The sequence below is a fragment of the Tupaia chinensis genome, unplaced genomic scaffold, assembly GCF_000334495.1.
Source record: "Tupaia chinensis unplaced genomic scaffold, TupChi_1.0 Scaffold000502_1, whole genome shotgun sequence".
Taxonomy (NCBI): domain Eukaryota; kingdom Metazoa; phylum Chordata; class Mammalia; order Scandentia; family Tupaiidae; genus Tupaia; species Tupaia belangeri.
In genome coordinates, this window is record NW_006160014.1 from 134,195 (window position 1) to 140,508 (window position 6,314).

Consider the following 6,314-nt stretch of genomic DNA (forward strand, 5'->3'; position numbering starts at 1 on the left):
TCTTTTCCTCCCACATTTTATTGATCTCACAATTTCTTAAATAATCTAACTACTTTCAATAGCAAGTTCACTTGATATTATTAAGAAAACCAGTTTTAACTTAAATCAAAGAAATGTTAAGGAAATTTGCTTAAAGCCAGGAAACAGGTTAGGATTCTGTTCACATGGTAGGTGCATGAACCTATCCATGTCTCAAGACAGGACACAAATTCTTACAACCAGATAAGAAAATTGCTTTTAACACTTTGAATATATTTTCCCATTCTTTCCTTGCTCTTATTGTTTCCGATGAGAGGTCTGCTGTTAGCCTGATGGGATATCCTTGGTAACTTGATGCTTTTCTCTTGCCAATCTTAGTATCTTGTCTTTATCTGTGAATTTGGTCAAACTGGCTATAATGTGTCTTGGAGAAGATCTTCTGGGGTTGATTCTATTTGGGGTCCTTTGTATTTCTTGGGACTGGATCTTTGAGTGCCTCTCTAGGTTTGGAAATTTTTCTTGCAGGATTTCATGGAGTAGATTATCAATGCCCTGATGGGTCTCTTCGCCTTCTGGGAATGCCAATTATCCAGATGCTTGGATGTTTGACTGTATCTAGTACTTCTCATATATTATTTTCAAATTTTGGAGCAATTTTCTCAGAGTTTGTGGTGGATTTTTCTAGGCCAGTAATTTTCTCTTCTATATCTGAGATTCTATTTTCTGTATGATCTAGTCTGCTTTTAATACTTTCAAGGGAGAAAACAAAGATGTGGAGTGAAAGGACTCACTAGACTGAGAGCTAATATTCATCCAGATGTGAAAGATCTCATCAATTGCCACACTTTGGTTAGAATTCTAACTTGTGGGGGCCAGCAGGTGGAATGGCGATTAAGGTGCTGGACTCTCACATGACAGACTGCAGTTCCAGTCTGGGACCTGGCAGCTTGCTTTCTCTCTTTCTCTCTCTTGCTTCCTCTCTATGGTCAAATTAAAATAATAATAATGATAAATAAAATTAAATAAATAATTATTAAAAAAAAAGAATTCTAACTGCTGAGAAATACTCTGGATCTTCAGAATAAGTATCTTGGGAGAGAGAGATGCATTCTCTTGTGTTGACTTGGGTTACTTAAGCCTAGCAATTATGAAAGGGTTTGTGATTGCTTCATGCAATAGATTCAGTAGGTATTGAAGAATATGTTAACACTTATAATATTTGGATGTTTAGCTACAATGCCCTTAGATCCATCTGGAAACACAGTAAATGAATATTGAAGAATGAAGAAACAAGAAAAAAAAAAAAGAAAACGAAAAAGAGAGAGAGAAACAACAAAGAAACAGGAAAAAAAAGACAGGAAAAAATGAAAATAAAGTGTAATTATTGTTTTTATTTTGAAAAAAGCACAAAATAGAAAACCGCACAGCACGTATTTAGCAGGAGCCATGACAGATCTTCTGAAGGCCTCGAGTCTCCTGCCTGGGTGGGAAGACCAGATGGGATTATTAACAAGACAAAAGGCGGAGCTGAGAGCAAGAGAAAAACTTTACCTTTAAAAAAATGTTTAAAAGGAAAAATTGCAAAAAATGAGAAGACAGAAGCAGGAAAAGACAGAGACACAGAAACAGAGATAGAAGGCCAGAGGTGCTCCATACCATGCTAGCTCATTTGCTGGAGGCTGAATTATCAGTAGAAAATCTTATTTCTCTTATACCCTGAAATGACTATTTCTCAGGAGCCATGAGGGGATCTTCACCTGAATGCCTCGCCTCTCCTGCCTAGGTCGCATTATTTTTGTTTCTAAGTAATCTTACCTGGTTTAATATTTCTCATGTTTGGTCAAAAGGTGATATACAGACAGTGTTTCCTCCAACTGGCCATTGCTGACACCTGTGCAACCTCTGCTCCCACCTTCCTCATTTACTGCTCACTGTAGCTTCAGAGCAGGGCTCCCTACCATGACTATTTTGGTAAACTCTTTCCAACTAAGTAAGTCAACAATTTGACCCTTTTCTTGTCCATTTACCCTGAATTGAGTTGAAATTACCCTCTGTCTGAAATTATGACTACATATATGTTTTCCTCTAGTGTCAGAGTGGATAATGTCCCAATCATAATCAATAGCAGCAATAGCAGCAATGTGGATATTATGCTCCTTCAGTATTGGGCAGCTGCTCCTGGCAGGACTGGCTGTTGTCATTCAAGATTGGCACATACTGTAACTAACCATGTCTGTACCCTTGTTTGTCTTCTTGTCCTCTGTGTATAAACAATCGCATTTTATGCTATAAGCTGTGGTGGAAACAGAACAAAAAATCCTACCATTTAGATCTGTTGGTCCCTGGCTTGATCCCAAGCCATGGTCCTCATTAATACCCATAGGCCACTTGAGAAGCAGAAGAGGAAATTCAATGACATTGTCCCAGGGATGAGCAGATGGCATAATGGTTACACTACCGGACTTCCATGTAGTTGACCGCAGTTCGAGTCTCAGATCTGGTGGCTTAAAACACACCAGACACGTGTGCATGCATGCCCAAAATCACGAGTGGAGAACTGAGAAGAAGGGATTGTGATATGGCCATTCCCCTGTGGGGGGATGATTTCTTGCTTTCTGTCTCTCCATTGAGCATATGCAACCTATAACAAAATCTCTCTTTAAAAGAAAAAAAAAAAAAAAAGAATGACAGCATCCCTCTGAGGTAGGCATTTAACAGTCCACATCATTGTGAAATTAAAATTAAATTAAGTTAGGGGCCAGCAGATACTGTAATGATTATGTTGCTTGGATTCCCACATAGTAGGGTTTGAGTCTCAACCTGGCAGCTTAAACTCATGCAGAATATATGTGTGTGCATGTCCAAAATTCCAAGAAGAGAATGTAGGAGAAGGGATTGTGGCATGACTGTTCCCCATGGGAGATGCTTTCTCCTCTCCCTATTTCTCTATTTCTCTGTACGGAATACCCTCACCCTTTAGGGGAAAATAGAAAAACAAAACAAAGCCTAAATATCGATAAAAATAGTGAGTGTTGAACTGTTTTAACACATCCCCCTTCCATTCCCTACTCTTCAGTTATAATGTAACCTTGAAACGTATGTTTTTGGTACTAGAAAGGAAAGAACAGCAATTAAGTTATTTCAAAGCTACATTCACAAAGAGTTATCATTATTTGACCAGTCTGGTGGTTTCAGTAAAGATCCTGTTTAAAAGGCTTTATTTGGCCTGACTCCAAGGTGCCCAGTGTGCAAAGCATCTCCTCATGAGACATTTGTTAAAAAAACTCACTGGCCAGGGTTTTGAGATCATCTGTTTGAAGTGATAAATAACAATTAATGAAAGCAATAGGATAACAAAATGTTTAAAATTAAAACTTAAGGAATATATTGTCTATATGACTTTTAAAAGTTCTAACATATTTCTAGGAGCCTTTGAGATGATTTGCATGTGTAGTACCGTCATCCTTTAGAGGAAAATAGAAAAACAAAAAACAAAAACAAAGCCTAAATCTTGGTAAGAATAGTGAGTGTTGAACTGTTTTAAAACATCCTACTTTTGAAAGGCACGCTTTTGAAAGTACTGTTAAGTCACTAGGAGTTCATCCCTGGATGACCTTAAGGCTCTGCACGCATACTAACTGGAGGCTAAGGGAGAGTTGCAAACTACCTGGCAGAGTGCTGAAGGCGTACTCCATCAGACATTCAAAGCCTCACGACTAGAAGATTTATTGATTGTAGCCAATTAATTGATTCATTGACCACTAAGTTACTCAAGTAGAGATTTCAATAACCACTCATGACAAGTACAGATTTTATTGAATTAGTTCACAAAAAGCTATTAACCAAACAACAATGACAACAAGAAGTTACAACAACAACAACAACAAAAAACACTAGGAAAGAGGGAAGAATCTGGCCTAACCATAGTGATGCAAGCAGGAGGGCATTGCTTTGCAGTGGTTGAGCCTATATGAGAGGCCTAAGTTCAGACCCCAGTTCAACCTAAATAAGCCAGGCATAGCAGTGCATGCCTGTGGTGCTATCTAACAGGTAGACTGGACCCAGAAGATTGTGATATGGTGAGACAGTGTCAGAAATACCTCTCTGGGGGACAGCAGGTGGTGAAGTAGTAAAGGCATTGGACTCCCACATGGTTGAATGTGGTTCAAGCCCTGACCTGGTGTCTTGATTTCTCTCTCTCTTCTCTCTCTCTCCCGTGAATGCCTTATACTAAAATTTAGAATAGTATAATAATAATGAATACAATTAAATACATAATTCTTTTTTTAAAAAGAATGGCATCTTTATCAAAAGCATCAATATAATCTCTATTAAACAAACACTTATTGGGTGTATACAACCTACTATGCTAGTTTTAAAACTGCTTCAATTATGCACCCCTTTTAGTTTCTAGATATGTTAAGTAGTTCACATCTGTTATACAATTACTCAATCTTCCTCTACCAGTGTAGACATAGTTGATACGTATTATCACTCTGCCTAAAGTTATCTTCTTCCAATGTTTAACTGACCTACTCATTTGAGTGTCCACTCATCCTCAAAATGGTTGAATTTTCATTTCTTCAATTAAGACTTCCCTTGTCTTACGCTATTTACTCAATAGCATGAAACACTGTCTCATCAATTCTTCTTCAACACATTGTGCAACTTCCGTACATAACACCTATGACCTTACCTCTCTTAATGAACTGTCAGACAATTAAGGCTTCGCAACATGTTCTATATATCACTGTGTTTCTGACACTAGCTCAGATGAAGGTTTCAAAAATTGTTAAATAAATGAAAAATAAAACAGAAGTTATATACTGTTTTATTGAAAGAACCGTTAATGCTCCCCTCCCTCCTTTCCTTCCTCCAACTCCATTCCCCAGTTCCCAGAAATTTAAAATCACTCTGTACTCCTGATTGGATTTCCATTGAGGTGGATCTTCAGTTATCATAATTAATATTTTACATCGAGCATTCTCCCTTGTTTTAATTCAACTCAGGTGGATTTCAACTCGAGTTTAATTTAACTTCCTACAAAAAAAACACCAGTTCAAATAAGGCAAAATTTTCACATTAAGGGAAAAAATTATTACAGATCATTAAACTCATGCATTTTCTTTTTAAATTTTTCCTGTATAGTACATGAGCTCCTTGGACACAGATCAGGGGGAGGGAAGTAAGAAAGCACCCCCCAGTGGAGGATGGCTATGCTGCAGCCCCTTCTCCTCCATTCTCTTCTCAGGGATTTTGGGCACACGCACATGCACACGGTGTGTTTCTCGCCACTGGGTCCAGAATTCATCCCACTATTGGCTATGTGGGATCCAGTTGTCTTAACCACCATGCCGCCTGCTGCCCCAAAAATGTATATTAGTTCATTTAGTTCAACTGCAAGTCCATTCTGGTTTTCTGGTGCACCACTGAGGAGCACCAGAGGAGGTGTTTAATAGTTGTTGAGTGTGAGTGACCCAAACTAGTGCCATCTCTGTGCCCTTCCACTCTTCCACTGCATTTCAAAGTTAAAGTATTAACCCTAAGAGGGGCCAGCACGTGGCGTGGTAGTTAAGGTCCTGGACTCCCACATGGCCGACCATAGTTAAAGTCCCGGACCTTTCTCACTTTACTTTCTCTCTCTCTCTCTCTCTCTCTCTCTCTCTTTCTCTCTGAGTGTGTGTGTGTGTATGTCCACCTCTCTCTGGCAAATGCATGTGCACAATAGCAAACAATAATGATAAATCAAATTAAGTAAATAATATTTTTTAAAAAATTCTATCCTTAAGGGAGAGTTTTTGCTTGAGATGAATTCTTACCCGGCGCAGTCATTCAGACCCTTTTACTAAAACAAAAGCTCCAGCCACTGCCCTTAAAAACAAGACTGTTAGAACCTTTGATCTGTTTTGCTCCCAGAACATTCATACCATCTTCCTATGTTTGTCACCTCATTTTTCAAAAAGTTCCAACTCACTTGGAGAAGGAGCATGGGGTAGTGACCTTGGAGCCAGAGAGATCACAGGTCAGGGCAGAGGACAGGCGAGGCCACAGGGTGCTGGCAGCGGCAAGTACTACCCATTGAACCGCAGAGTGGGACGCAGGGGAAACAAAGCGGACAACTGCCTATGTGTGAGACTCAGACTCCACTGATCCCCGGTTGGTTCGTGTTTTGGGTTTTTTTTGTTTTTTTTTTACTTTTTTAAGTGTCAGGTTACTAATCATTCAGAAGTTCATGGGTCAGAACACTTGAGCGTAGACATAGCCTCTGTACTCTCTGCCCACAACTGACACAGCTGTGACACAGCAGCCACAACTGCAACGCCTCTAGGGGCAGG

The 6,314-nt window shown here is 39.2% G+C and overlaps 1 non-coding gene and 1 pseudogene across 1 annotated transcript; one reads left to right on the forward strand and one right to left on the reverse strand.

Moving 5' to 3' along the window:
* Positions 1-6,314, forward strand: part of LOC106735731 (solute carrier family 22 member 24-like) — a 117,985-nt pseudogene that overhangs the window by 100,670 nt on the left and 11,001 nt on the right.
* On the reverse strand, positions 6,182-6,314 carry LOC114009266 (small nucleolar RNA SNORA17). Its single transcript, XR_003550715.1, has one exon. It is a non-coding gene; the product is annotated as a small nucleolar RNA SNORA17 (small nucleolar RNA).